The sequence below is a fragment of the Neopelma chrysocephalum genome, unplaced genomic scaffold, assembly GCF_003984885.1.
Source record: "Neopelma chrysocephalum unplaced genomic scaffold, ASM398488v2 Primary Assembly neopelma1_42, whole genome shotgun sequence".
In the NCBI taxonomy this organism is placed as follows: Eukaryota; Metazoa; Chordata; class Aves; order Passeriformes; family Pipridae; genus Neopelma; species Neopelma chrysocephalum.
In genome coordinates, this window is record NW_020897700.1 from 9422413 (window position 1) to 9438488 (window position 16076).

Below are 16076 nucleotides of genomic sequence, written 5' to 3' on the forward strand. Positions count from 1 at the left end.
CCCAAAATAGAAGGAAGTTAGGTTAGACTGGTGTTCTCTTCCCTCCCCCCCCAGAAAACCCACACAAATCTTCAACTCTAATTGTATTTCCGGCATACTCTTATCATCATCTTGACATGTGTGTTTCTAGAGACAGAATAAACTAATTTATCTTAGTTACTTTTTTGTCTTCTGGTATGTCATCTTCCACCACTTCTCAAAGACCCTTCATTACAGCTCTGAAATATTCATGACTAGGAGGACAAAAGAAAAATACCAGACATGACTTCTATTTTCTCCTCTTAAAAAAAAAAAACAAAAAACAACAAATTAAAAAAAAGCAAACAAGCAGAAGGTAAGAAGTTAAACATCAATTAATTTCAGTTTCCAGAGAAATAATAGAAATAAATAGTGCAGGATGGATAAACGACTGAGCTGCCATCTGCTTCTGTTCTCAGCAGCTCTTTGGAAACACAGCTACCTCAGTGAAGTGTTTGCCAAATAATGGAGTAAAGAGAGCAGTATGTAAACTGAGAGGAGAGAGGCAACAAAGCAAAACTTTGATATCCACTCATCTGTAGGAGTTACTTACATATGTCACCTTTCTAATCATAAACCAGGGAATCTCTTCAGATAATGTAAGCACCACACGCATCCTGGATTTGTATCTTCCTCTTTGACGCTCCTACACCTGCTGGTATGCAGAACTACTCAAACAGAATATTTATTTGTCCAGAAACATTCATACTATCTCAGTAAAGTAACATAATCCTGCACAGAGAAACATTTACACCTTTGTTTTCAATTTCCTTAATGTGTAAATGATCTGATTACAAGCAGACATTATAACAGATTAATTACAGACTGGAGAAATGTATAATTATTTTAAAGTATAATTTTATAATATAAAAGTATTTTTCATCTACTTCTGAGATACACACGATTAGCTAATTTACTACACACATCATCCAGAGATGTCATTGCAAAAATTTGCCATTGCAGAAATTTATCATACCAGGTACAAATTCCACTCAACTGGCCACTGCCTTAATGACGGGATAGATAAGAAAACTACCAATATTATATTCTTCCATTAGTTTCTCATGAATGGCAATTGCCCAAAGAGGAACCTGAATCACTGTTGTAACTTTAAGCAGGTCAGTTCTGCATATTGGCTCATATTTCTTACCAGTTTCTGCCTCCTGCCCCCAAGGTATGACACCAAGAAATCCTAACTCCCCAGAAGCTATGAAACACTGCTGAATCAGCAGTATCATAGTGCAACAAACATGCACAAGTGAATACACACACAAATTAAAATTAAATTTCAAGGTCCTAATAAAAAAAATCCTAAAAATTAATCCAGAGGCATACCAAGTTGAAAAAAAAAAAAAAAGAAAAAATAAAAAGCAAAACAAGTAAAAAGCAGAAAAATTGCTAGGAAAACATGTTAGCACATAGAAGTATAGCCAGCAGAAATATGGCAGAACACACTTGATTTCTTTTGCCTGTTATAAGTAGTCAGATGTATCAGAGTCTCTACACCTCTCACTAAGAGCTCTTTTTTCTTTCAAACCTGTTCTCAGATTCTGGTGGAACACAACTCTCCTTTTGAGTTTGTTTTGGTACAAAATACGTGACTACTGGACTTTTAGCCAGACATTCAGATGACTTTTGTAATTTACATCAACTTAATGATCCACTTCATCTCAAATTTAGACAACTGTAAGAGTTACAGTTTCTGAATAGTGCTTATTCACTATCTGTGAGGAAGTATAACTGGACACTCCCTAATTTTTCTAAGTAAACTGTAAAGAAGAATACTGTTAAAATATTCTAGTTCAGAAACAATAACAGAATTTCTAGACAGGAAAAAAATGTAGCATTTTATTTTTTGAGCAAAAAATTCTAATACAAGAATTAACTTTCAATTCAAATTATTCTTTCCTGAAAAGAATTAAAATAAAACCAAGTGTCTTTGTCAGACAGTTCAGTCAATGATGATTAAGTGACACATTTACAATGTGTACAATTCCTGAAAGCAAAATAGAGGAAATAAATCCATCCAAATAATCTGGTGACATAATACTAAACATGCTACTTGAAAAATTAATCAAATGAGTTATCTCAAAGCGTTTCAGTTTAGTTGCAGTTAACGCTACATGAACAGAGCTGTCTTGGACTGTGCTCACCAAAGCTCTAAAAATATGCTTGAAATTATCCTGTTAGCCAAAGTTTTCAAGATAAAACTTCTTGAAATTAAGTGGGTGCCAGTTTTCTTCAGCTGTTCTTAATTTTTTGCCTAGAGGTAGACATCTTGTGCAGTAATAGAATATGAAGATGAAATGGGTAACTGCAGTGAAATCTGCACCAGAAGTGAATAAGACACATGGGTAGAATGACTCTCAAATCACTACCGATATGCAACTGGAAAAAACCTGCCACAATCATGAGAAAACTTCTGATATAATTTTTTCCCTACCTTCAACTATTGCAACTTAGTCTAGAAGATCAAGATTTTGAGCTCATTTTGTAAAATTGATAGATTATGATATCTTGAATGATCTCCAAAAACTATGCTCTTTTTTAAGCCCTGAGAGTACCCACCTTCAGTGTCTTCCCCAATATAATTTCAAGTGCATCAAAATGCTTATTTCAGTAAAGAAGTTGTCCCCAAATAAAAGCCTCATGACCTCAGAAGCTGGATGTCCTTCTTTCTAAATGTAACCTACAAAACAAAATGCGCAAAATTTCACATGTGACACAGCTGCATGTGAAACAGATCTCACTGCTAAGTGTTAGCAAGGACAACTATTAGCCACCCAATTGCACATATCTTTTATCTTCCTTAAACTGAAAGTTTAAGGAAGTTTGAGTTCAAGAACTGCTATGAGAAAACACTAGTGTTAAATTAGAAGTATTTCTCAGGTCATGTCAATCCTGAAAAAGCTAAATGCTAGAAGGTCAGCTTTAGGTCAATGTACACCTCCTTCTCGACATTGGAACACAGCAGAAACAAAGCTCCCAGGCTCTTCTACCCTGAGAGACAGTTAGGACTATCAAAGAGACATCTGCAGACTTCTTAACAAAAACACTGATCTAAATCAAACACTCCTGGATGCAAATAGAGCAGTAAGTCAGGTGACTTATGGAGAAGTTCTAAATTTATCACAGGAAGATAGCAGCAGCTTAATTAAAGGCTGTTATCAGCTTCCTCTATGAATATTTGCTATCAGCTCTCCCGTTCTCGTCTCAGACATCTGACTTGATTTAGCAACTAATACACATTAAAGACAGAGTTCAATACTTATAGGAAGGTTATGTACAAATACACATTCCAATTTTCATCTCTTTTACCATAAATTACTTGTTTCTTCAAGTAGGTTTTCACCCAAAAAACTATTTTAATTAAAGCACACTGCTTTTGATAGTTGGAATAACTGGTGCCTCTAGGGATCTAAAAATCAACATTTAGTTCATGAAGGCATTCACTGATAGCTACACAAGTTTGTTTTATTAATTTAACTCCCAAGATTTTCAATAAGGAGAACACCTAACCTTTTATGAGGTTATAAGGGGTCACGAAGATTACTAATATGATCTTTCTGTACAGACAGGTACAGAAGCTGTTCCTTTGTTCTGCAGATAACTGAGCTCTGCGTGTGAACAATATTCTACCTTGAACATTGGCAGTGTACAGATAATTGCTAACCTGTTTCCTTTAGTTGAAGTTCATTTTATCCTTCTGGAAGTTAGCCTTTTTTCCACCTTTTCTGCTTCATATTCCTTGCCAAGAAATCCAGATGTCTTCAAAAACAGATTACAGTTTAATAAAAATTTACACAATTCTTAAAAATATTCACAAAACCTGACTACAAAAGAAGCCAGCTTGAAAACAACTGAGATTTTTCCTCTTCCTCTTTATTGCATTTTTGTGCCCACTTTGTGCATCACATGAACTTAGCCTTTGAAGAACCAGTAGGCTGCACAAGACAACAAAAAAGATAAGTACTAAAAAGCCGTTAAGACATTATCATTACTTGGAAACTAGAGATGATGCCCCAAGGTGACACTGAAAGTAAAAAGTCAATGGCGGATGTGGCCTGTTCTATCAAAGCCCTGCTGTCAGCAGATTCTCTGTACAACCAAAGATACGAAGGTGATGTATTGTTGCAAACAGGGAGCTGCAGCTGATGAATACTTTCCATGTTCCTTACAAAAAGCAAGCCTCAATCCTTCAAAGTGATCTATGAAGCCAGTGACACAGTGATACAGGTTCCTCTTGCACTGAGGTCACACTGTAGTCACACGTTTCTTGCAATGTTCTTTGTTGATAATCTTTTAACAATTTTAAAGTTTCCAAAAGAATATGGGTGTTCATCTGCAAACATCATTAGACTTATCAACTGTTTATCACTGGTTTTGCAGTGTTAGCAGTTAAAAATAGACAAAACAAGCATGGCAGAAGCCATGCAGAGGAAAGGAAAAGAAGAGCTTTTAGAACAAAACCAAACCGAAGTACTTTTCAAGAAGCAACTAGAGCTACCAAGTGAAGATTGAATACTTGCTCACCACATCATTCACAGATCCCTAAAGGAAACAATTTGCCACTGTCCAACAACACTGAGCAGTCAATGATAACATCTGCATTTAGGCTAACTCTTTCAACAATAAAAGATGGTGGTTTATTTTTTTGCTCCCAAAATGATCTAATTTCTCCAAAATTCATTTTTTGGAGAAGTTTTTCACTATTCAATAGGGAGAAAGTAGTAATGTGCCTTTGCCAAGTGAAATTATCACCATATTGGTCAAAGTCAGAAACTTCCCAAACCTTTCCTCCTCTGTCGTCTGCCACACAAGAAAAATTAGTGAGCTAATGACAATACTAGCTCAATGTGGTCTTGTCAATATGAGGCAGGTCCCATACTGATTCCAAGGGAAATAACAGTGGTGTACAGGAAATCTTGAGAGACAACAAATTTCTGAAAGGCAAGAACAAGTCCTTGCTCTTCTTGGTAACTTTCACATCATCTAGCTCACGACACCTATAAATCACCTTTAAATAAAAAGCCTAACAAACCAGCCTATACCTCAGACCCAGAAGACCCTATACCATGGAATAACAGCCTTCCCCTCTCAGCCCTGCTTTGAAAATATTCTTTAAAGCTTCACTATGATGCCTCATCGTAATTAGAGCTGTACCAAACAGAACCTATTTATATGCTGTGCTCCCTGTCCCACCTGTGTCAGACACAAAGCAAAGACCTAGAGCTTCACATATGCAAAACTACACAGCAAGACAAGTACTGCAGGTTGCAGCCACATACAGAGAAGTTAGAATGGCCAAAGATTCCTATGCAGTCCTGTCACCTTGAGCATAACTACTATCATGCATCTGCATTTGTATGTACGCAATGCTTAAAAAAAACAAACAAAAACCAAAACCAAAAGAGGAACAGAGAAAATTCTTAGTAAAACCTTACACCATGGTTCCCCACCCAGCCTGGGAAAACTACATGGGAGGTTTTATGCTGCGTTGTTTTTTGCAGCCAAAACGAGGATGGATTTAAACCCCTTTGCTCTGATTTCACTCTTTTTTGAGGTTAGAGACACCACAAAATAGTACCTAGAAGTTACAGAATTACACAGAATTTTTATATCTCTGCCTGAAGTCATTTTTTTCTCTGCTTTATTTTAAGTTCTAGATATGTCAGAATACAGGTTAAAAACTAACAATATATTACTGGAGTATTTAAGAACTTTTATAAGAACATAAATTAAAAGCCATCCTGAAGAGCCTGAATGATGTGAAAAAGAAATAAATCTCTTCAATGTTTAAAAATCTCTCTAAAGTCTTTGGCTTTTTCATGCAAACAAGGGAAACAAAAGGAAATTAAACATGTATTCTACGGAACATTTCAGTAAAGGCCAAAAACATGTATTTCTTTATTTTTGAGCTCTGGCATCTTTTGTTACATTCTCAGCAAATACAGTAGATCTCAGCAAGATATTTAACCAGGCTAGAAGACACTGTGATTGAAGTTTTGAGAACAAAAGCAGGTAGAAAACATGTTCCACTTTGTATTAAAAACATTCACTTCCATCATTGTCTTATGCAATCTATACCCAATTAAAAAAACTCCAAAGTTTTCAATATGTATTTCTAAGGGTTTTTTTTCAAATTAAAAATAGTTGGTTTAATTTTCAGTCTGTTTAATGAATCCCATCAGTAATTCATACATTCTTTATCATTCAGTTTGGCTACCAATCAAAGTGCTGCTCAAGAACAACAAGGACAAAAAAGCAAGCAGGATCAGGAGTACAGTTAGACTTCCTTACACTAACAACTATCATAAATTATTTACTAAACTTCAAAGCTTTGAAACTGGTGACGAATATAGTGGGAAGAATAAGATGTGTTTGTTTACTATCAATTATTTATTGGATATGTTTTACAGTATAAGTTATGCAGAAAATAATAAAAAAGTATTGTGTTCATGTCATTAAAATTTACTGTCCTTTCTATCCATTCAGAGATTATGAATGAATTATTTGGTAACTTTTCAATAATAAAAGATGAAAAAAACTGATGTTAAAAAAAAATTGAATCCATACTTTGCAGTAAGAAACTTACATCTGTATATGCAAAACATTAATCAAGACTAGGGAAAATGAAGTATTGAATCAAAATAAACTACTTACATAAGCAAAGTCAAGTAATAAAACATTTACAGCCTAGAATACAAACGATAGCTGAACTAAATTCAGTTCCAAACCAGACAGATCAAAGAATTAACGTCAGTCCTTCTTGGCAAAGCTTGGTATGTTGAGCAGTTAAGGGTCCAAATTTTCTTCTGATTAGGAGTATGTCTGGGATGCCCAAGGTATGTCAGATAGCTATAATTTGTAATGTGCCTTAGGTCAAAGGTGGTAAACTTCACGCTTCTAACCAGTGCTGTTTGTAATAGATTGGATGAAACACATTTGCAAAAGAATCAATAAATGTAAAGGCTGGAAAGAATTAGAGAGGCTTGCATGCTTGTACCTATTGTCTGGGGGAATTAGATGTCAGTTTGAGCACTATAACTCCAACAAAGGTTTCCTAGTTTTAATTTACTAGAACATAGAATGGGCGATGTAGAAGCTGGGAAACACTAGTCAGTCTGAATACATTACTTAACCAACAGCTTAATGAATGTTACAAACATTATTATAGTCCTGGCATACTCTCTCTGCTCATTCATTCTTACTTTGCAATCTTATCATCAAAGGGTATTTCTTTGTGAGGCTGTTCCACTTCAAGTCTCAGAAGCAAGGAACAATACAACACGCTCAAAACATGGATCTAAATAAATTGCAATAAACAGCAATGCTAAAAGCTTTATAAATAGTGATACAGTTTTCTTGTACATGTCACACAGACAGCATATAAATTTGCATAGCTTAAGCACTTATACAGATTAGCTATACTATATCCTAAATATATATCTTAAGAAAATCTTCCATTTGTAAACTATTGTATGAAAACAAATGTATAAAAGACGACAAGTAAATAAATGTAGGCCACAGTGAAAACACTAAAAAAACACACCACCACTAGCACATTCTTTAAAAATCAAAAAGACTGGTTGATGTCAGAATATATAGCCCAAGACTGGTTCACATATTAAAAGGAATAATAATTTCTTTACTGAGGATGTTTAAGTCTGCAGCTAGTTCTTGTGAAACAAAAGGTCCATACCCTTTCCTAATTAAATATTTCACAATGATCTGATTTTTAGTCCTCATTTCAATCTGACTTTAATTCAAATGTACAACCTAAATCAAAGGGGCACAACTTTTGTGCTCCACTAAAATAATGAAGACACGAGATATAGTTTAATACCACACTAAGCTTCGAGGTTTACCTTTGATTTTCACAATATACTTCCTCACATTATCTGATATATAAAGTAGAAAATGAAACAAAGATGAACAAACTATCCATAAGCTTCTCCAAATAAACTATATGGTCTAGTGTTCCAACAGACAAAATGAAATTTTAAACACACAATAGGATTGTTTAATGCCATATTCCACTGGGTAAAATTGGATACAGAAGGTTGGATTTCACCATCCCAGGTTCCCTCTTCAAACCACAAACTGTTCATGTGCAGCTGATAAGTACAGTATCTCTGAAACTCCCTTTATAACCCACTGCATACATTGAAACAATCACTGGAGTGCATTTTTTCCCAGGGAAATGTGTAAAGAACCCAATTTCTCAAGACAGAAATGTATTCTATCACAGGATTTTGAATAACAAGTTATTGAGTTCTTGTTCTATCATGATGGGAAAGTCTCGCTTGGGACTTTTCGGTTCATTTGACAAGAAGTTGTTATGACTGTAAAGAAAAGGTATACATATATCTACATCACAAAGAATGTCCTTGTTACTGAGAAAGACTTCATCAATATTCCTAGCCCCAAATGAAACTAAGTATAACCTATATTCATTTTTACGTATTAAATGCTTACATGTTAAGATATGAGGATGTTGGTATATTTTTCCCACTGTATTGTCGCATGCCGTTAATTTTGGTTTCTATCCTGTCAGCAACAACCTGGGTGGTTAATATACTCACATGTGCTTTAACTAGTACAAAGTGTTGCTACACTAAATCTACAGCAATAAATACACACACTTGACACTCCGCTTTCTTCTCATTTAAATCTACTTTAACAACTTGAGAGCCTTGTCACTTGGACAGCCAAGGTCATGATTTTTGAAGAAGGTTCACACTGCAAGCAAATCCCAAAGGGCTATATGAGTCTCTCTTTGTCTGGTCACATCAAAAGGAAGTTTTAAAAAGGGTTAATCATTGCTTTAAAATAAAAAGAAAATGCACTCCACAACAGAAGCTCCTGTTTATGCTCCTTTAGGCTGTTCATTGTGGAAATCTAGTTGACAGAATTTGGAACGAAAAGCTTAGAAACAGCTATTCCTAGAAACAGCTGCCTCAGAAAACGAGGACACACGACTAACCTTTTTGGTGTATCCTTAGCCTAGTAAATTGTAGCACTCCACAGTGCAGAAACATATTATGCAGTTTTTTCTCTGAAAAGAAATCTTACTCAAATTTATATTTCAGCATATTCCTTTATTTCTACAATAACACAAATGTACGTTTTTGAGATGTTAAAAAATAAAATCAATAGTTCATTCTTCTGGTAGCTCCTCCCTTGCCCAATAAATTAAGAGTTACTACCACCCTTATACAACCAATGAGTGCCCGATTTTCAAACCTGGGGCACGGGGGCTGAGAAGTGCATTATTTTGGAAGCAGGTAAAACACATCTTCAGTCAATAAAGTTTTTTCACTGTGATTCACCTTGCCTCAGCAAAAAATTATATCCCCAGATATAGACTCCTATAAAGTCCATTATCGCTGTAGTTAAATAACTGAACAAATAGCTAAAGTATTTTTTTACTGCCACCGAGAGAGGGAAGCAGCATACTTATTCAAAATATCTATTCGCCGACTAGAGGTGTGGGAAGCAGCAAGTTCTGCATTTCATTGCAGTCCAGCAAGAATGCAGTATGAAAGCATCTTCTTTGGTTTATGCTCAGGTTCAGAAAGAAGAGGGAAAGGGGTCAGTGGACAGTAACAGCTGAAGCAGTCTGTTCCTACTTGCTAGTTCATGCGAAACCAGTAAGTATTTACCATAGGGATGGGCAACACTAGCACAGGTTGCTCAGAGAGGCCATGGGGTCTGCATTGTGCAGGTATTCAAGACTCAGCTGGATGCAGCACTGAATAATCCAATCTAACCAGGCCTACTTTGGGCTGACCAAGGAGAAGAATGGAGGTCCCTCTGAACCTAAATAATTACTCACATACAATCAAAGAACAATTTATAACAGCATTTCTTTTTCCAGTAATACAACCTCTGCATTCAGACTTGCTGTACTCCTGCCATAGCAAGTAGCTTGAAGAGTATACCATCCTTCACGATTGACAGAACATTATTAAATGACTAGCACATGGCGAAAATAGTGAATTTTAGAATTTCTGAGATTAACACTCAGAGAGCTAACAGCCTCCAGGACACTGGGATATGCTCTTATTTTGTTGATATAATAACTATTTATCATTTAATTTCAATCTCTACCCCCCGTCCACTCCCCCTAAAGAAAAGGGGAGAGGGAACCAAAATCAAGAGTGTTATCCAAGAATCCTCAAAGAGCTAGCTGTCATCATCACAAAACCTCTCTCAATGATTTTTGAGTGGTCTTGAGAATCCAGAGAGGTCCCAGCTGACTGGAAGCTGGCAAACGTTGTCCTGATTTTCAAGAAGGGAAAGAAGGAGGATCCCAGAAACTACAGGCCTCTCAGTCTCACTTCAGCACGTGGTAAATTTACAGAGAAGATTATCCTGGGAAGTACTGAAGAAAGAAAACACTGTCATCGGTCACAGCCAGCACGCCTTCAGGAGAGGGAAGTCCCCTGATTTCCTTTTATGACAAGGTAACCCACTTAGTTGATCAAGGGAAGCCAGTTGATGTAATATTTTTGAATTTCAGTAAATTAAAAGCTTTCAATACTGTCTCTCACGGGATCCTTCTGGACAAAATGTCCAGCACACAGCTGGATAAACACATCATGAGGTGGGTGAGCAATTGGCTCATGAGTCGAGCACAGAGGGTAACAATGAATGGCGGAACATCAGACTGGTGACCTGTCACTAGTGGGGTTCCACAGGGCTCCATCTCGGGCCCTGTGCTCTTCAATATCTTCATAAATGACTTGGATGTAGGACTGGAAGGGATACTAAGCAAGTGCAGATGATACAAAACTGGGAGGAGCTGTTGACTCCCTCGAAGGCAGGGAGGCCCTGCAGAGAGACCTTGACAAATTAGAGGGCTGAGCAATCACCAACCATACCAAGTTCGATGAGGGAAAGTGCTGGATTCTGCACCTGGAATGGGGCAATCCTAGATGTTTGTACAGACTGGGGAATGAGAGGCTAGAAAGCAGTGCCGCAGAAAGGGACCTGGGGGTCCTGGTCGATGGCAAGTTGAATAGGAGTCAGCAGTGCCCTGGCAGCCAGGAGGGCCAACTATGTCCGAGGGGGATTCAGGCAAATCATCACCAGCCGGTCAAGGGAGGGGATTGACCCGCTCTGCTCTGCACTGGGGAGGCCTCACCTTGAGTATTTTGTGCAGTTTTGGGCACAATATAGGAAAGATATTCAGCTATTAGAGAGCATCCAAAGGAGGGCAACGAAGATGGTGAAGGGCCTTGAGGGGAAGCCATATGAGGAGCGGCTGAGGTCACTTGGTCTGTTCAGCCTGGAGAAGACTGAGGGGAGACCTCATCACAGTCTACAACTTCCTTGTGAGGGGAAGAGGAGGGGCAGGCACTGATCTCTTCTCTGTGATGACCAGTGATAGAACCTGAGATAATGGCCTGAAGTTGTGTCAGGGGAGGTTTAGTTTGGATATTACAAAAAGCTTCTTCACCCAGAGGGTGGTTGGGCACTGGAACAGGCTCCCCAGGGCAGTGATCACAGCACCAAGCCTGACAAGAGTGCCTCTCAGGAGGCACATGGTGTGGCTTGTGGAGATGCTCCTGTGCAGGGCTAAGGTTGATGATCTTTGTGGGTCTGTTCCAACTCAGTATATTCTGTGATTCTGTGAAACTAATTCTTAATAGGAGGGAAGGTTCCTAGTGTTTCAGAAGCTTTTATGTGCTCTTCATTCAAAAAGGAAAGCCCTTTCTTAACTCATCCTTCTCAGACAACAGATTTTCACTTGCATGAATATACTTCAGTGAATGCTCTATGACAACACATTCCATTTCTTTTTTGAACTTAATAGCATATTCTTTCATGGTTTAGTTGTTAAAATAATCTAGATACTTGGAAATTTTGCTTTCTGCCCACCCTCCTCTCTCTCCTTAAATTCCTTACTGGATACAGCCTTATATACTACAAAAGAAACAACATAACTTGAATTTTGTTCTGTCACATTCTACGGGAAAGTTCCAAGATAGTATAAAAACAGATTGATTGCTTTATCTAATTATATCTCATTACATACCACCCCAGAGAATATTTCCATATTTTAGTTACCCCATGTAAATTTCCTTCCTCCTCCTAACCCTTACGAATCTCTGTGTAGCACCTAGTTCTGCTGCATATTTTTATTCCCAAGTAGGTTTTCTATGGACATATTTCCACTGTTAATCTAGACTACAAAGGCAGAGCAGAAGAAACGTGCAGCTAACAGACAATACCTTAAATTTAGCACTCACATGACAAATTTTTCTTTCCACAAAATTAAACCTGTCAGTCCACACCTGTTCATGAAGAAGGAAACAACTCTCTATTCCAGCAACTTCTGTTTACCTTTCAAAACAAAAGTCTAGGCTTACTATGCTCCTCTCCACTACAGAAATCATTAACATAAACTATCTCTCGATTCATGAGCATCACAGCAGGCAAGACATTACTTTCTCCCATTCTGCATTTGCAGTTGGTTTTTCCATGTTTATGCTGTTTGGACAGACAAGAAGTACTGCATATTCACCTGCAGATACCTTCAAAAGCACACCTGACAGTGCTTTCTTTAGATTAAGTACTTGGCACAAGTACCTGTGTGGGACACTTCATCTGCTACACAGAAATATGTAAGAACATACTGCTATTAAGTCATTAATATAGTTTAGCCTATTTGAGATATTTTTTAGTGTTGGTGCTCAAGCCATTTATCATACTACACACAGTACTGGTACAGCTAATCAACATAGTATTTGAAACTTAGCAAGACTGAAAAAACAAGCCTACTATAGACCAGGACAGCAAACACATGGCTTACATATGCACACCCAGTTACGAGAGATGAAAAAAAATATGAAGTTTTTTGCTAATGATGCATTAACAAAGCTATTCTGTTTGTTAAATGCCATGCAGACCACATAGCAGTAATTAGTGCAATCCTCATCTGAATTGTTGACATCATTTACATAAGACAAGTACCATGCTTCATAAAGGCCTAACTAAAGTGCTTGTGCATTTTCTTGAGTAAAATGGCACGTTCTATTTTGTCAATTACATATATTAAAAAAGGAAAAAAATTAGGACAAGTTAGCAGAAAAAATATCATCTTATTACATTTAAAATGTTCAGGTAGTTTCTGTGCTGTAGGAACCACATATACAAATGCCAGATTGTCTTCAATTATTTCTCTTCTATACAGTTAAACTAGCCAACAGACCATATATTGGTAGCTGTCCTAAGGAATCCATTTCAATTCTTTACACAAATTCTTCATACTAGAACATTTAGTAAAAATTCAATTATATTAAAAGATATTTCAGCTTACAAATGTGTTAACTCCCCGTTTCTGTTCCCATTTTACAGCTTTAGCAACATTTTAAAGAATCATCCAGATTATCCTTATTTTACTGTCTAAAAATAGTTACTAGATGAGCCAAAATATTTGCTTGCAATCCAGAGCGATCCCCACATCCCAAGAACACTTCAGATAAAGTAGTCCTGTCAGGAGCCTGAAAACAACTTTTTTTAGTGGTTATCTTTTCTGATTTCCAACTTCTTACTGTTTATTCTTCCTCTACCAAACAATACCCAAACCTGGGGTCATACCTATGAGTCCCTCTGTATAATTTACTGTGACAAAGACTGAACGATAAAATCATGTAGTTGATTGACTCACATCTTTAACTTACAGTTCCTGACCACACAGCTTTATACAGCTTAAAGACTCAATGTATACAAGAGCAGCAGCCCAAATCAGTTATTAACTATGATATCAATTACTGCATTTTTCTACTTAAGAATCCCAAAACCCACTCCTAAACTTCTGGCTACTGGCTACTCTATGTTACAGCTAAGCAATAGAAACAAGGATATTCCTTGCTTCTCCTGAACTATGTTTTCAGCAATTGATTTCTGGGAGGCCATGTGAGAGCATGGGGAGTTCTTTTGTTTTGTTTTTCTGTTTGTTTGGGTATTCTTATTGTTTTGGGTTTTTTGGTTTGGTTTTTCTGGGGGATGAGGAGGAAGGTAGGGTTTTTTGGGGGTTGGTTTTTTTAGCCTTTACAGAGAAAAATAATTGTTTAAGCATGGCTCTAGTTTTTCCATCCTATATCAACACCTTTTAATCTCTTTCACTATTATTTGCAATTTGCTTAGTCATATGAAGGGAGAATAAACTTTAAGACAATTTTCATATTTTTATAAAGTTTCTCATTTTTTCCTATAAATGCTTATTTTTCATCTCTCAGGCACGTCAGTGAATATTTTTTTCCCCACCAATACACCTGTTCTCACAATGCAGGAAAAGGAGAAAACTATAAGTAGGTATATAACACACACTTTTTGTAAGTTGCTTTAAGCTTAGAGTGTTGTTTTAGAAGGTTCATGCTGACTAGGATCAAATTGGAAAGTTATTTGTACATCCACGTACTAAAATAAAGCATTAATAAGAAGCACTAGAAAGACAACTTATTTCTGAATGCAAAGACTGAGGTATTAAATATAAAACTACGTTAATTATGTCCAAAATAGCAAGCTACTACTTCCTACTCAATTTATTGCATTGTGCTATATATGTCACAGTATTATTCAGCAGAGGGCATTCTGCTGATCAGATATTATGCTGACATGTGAGCCCCATTTTAGCCTTAAATTTGTATACAAAGAAGCAAAATAAAGAGCATGTAACCAAAGTGAAAAAAACTGTCCTTGCAAATATATTCTCCTAACGGAACTCTTGATATTCTAGGGATAATGCTACTTATAACACTGAACACACTCACAAAGGAGATTCATCTTCCACAAGCATCAGAGCACTTGACCAGGACTGCAAGTATTCCTATTTGATAAATGGGAAAACCAGGGAGAAAGGTTATTTTCATAAATTTGGTGGCAGGCATGAAAAGAATCCAAGTCCATAATTACGAAACCTTTACAGTATTCTATAGAGCAAATGTTAATATCTTTAACCACTAATTAATTGTCTGATTTGTAATATTAATATTGGTTTCAGGCGAAACTTCCTTAACTTTATCCAAATAACAAACAGCGAGCAAGCCTTCCATGCAATTCAAAACTAAGGATGTGCTAGATGCAGGTAATCTAATATCTTTAAATTGTGTGCTCTGATTTTCAAAATATAGAAGACTTAAATAAAATTGAGATTACATAAAAATAATATCACCAATATCTACCTGAAAGCCCTAATATCTGTAACTCATTTAATGAAACTACAGAATAAACAAGCTGCCCACCACATCTTGGTGTATACTTATATCATCAGGAAACCAATTTAAAATTTGAAATAATGTTTATTTACATCATCAATATTCTATTCTTGATTTTTTTATTCTCTGTAATTTTTTCTTTTAAAGTATCTTAGAGCACTTTTGAATATTTGGTTCGTTCTCTTTGTCCCCTTTGATACCTGAACATTTGGAATTTCATATCCAGAATCTTTTAATTGACACACTTTTAGATCATCTACTTACCAAAGAAACATGCAGTTTGCTTCCTACCTCACAATAACTAACTACATAGTAGAAATATTTTAGGCTAGAGACTAATTAATTATCCTAGGGTTTACAGCTCAGACAGATTCTTAACTCCTGATAAAATGTCCTGTTTTCTTGCAGCAGCATATACTGAAAGCATCGACGTTTTTAAAAAATAAGCCAGATAGAATATTTTGGTGCATTTGCCATAGACAAATAGTATTTTCTTCTGGACAATTTGATCTTACACTGTAAATTGTACATGCATTGCATGTTTCATTCACAGATTAATTCAGTAAATAGAGGCAGGAAATTTTCTGAAAAGAAAGGATTTTGCTTTAAGATCTTCCACATCTTTTAATCACTTGCTCAGAAAAGATGACTGGACACATACAGCATGCAACATAATTCAGCACTCTCCTCCTTTTGAAGGGTACGGCACTGTCAGACCACGAGGAAGAACAATAATGGAATTGTAACCAACAAGCACTTTGTCTTTGAGAGACCACTCAGAAAACATTAACTACCCAGCAGTGTAAGAGACCTTTGTTGTCTCAGTAAAAA

General features: G+C 36.5%; 1 protein-coding gene across 1 annotated transcript in view; it reads right to left on the minus strand.

The window, feature by feature from the left end:
• TENM3 (teneurin transmembrane protein 3) overlaps nt 1-16076 on the minus strand; it is a 1346985-nt gene that overhangs the window by 375054 nt on the left and 955855 nt on the right. The window contains exon 11 of the mRNA XM_027676660.1: nt 13135-13295. The gene's annotated coding sequence lies outside the window, so the exon portion shown is untranslated. The remainder of the gene's footprint in view (nt 1-13134; nt 13296-16076) is intronic.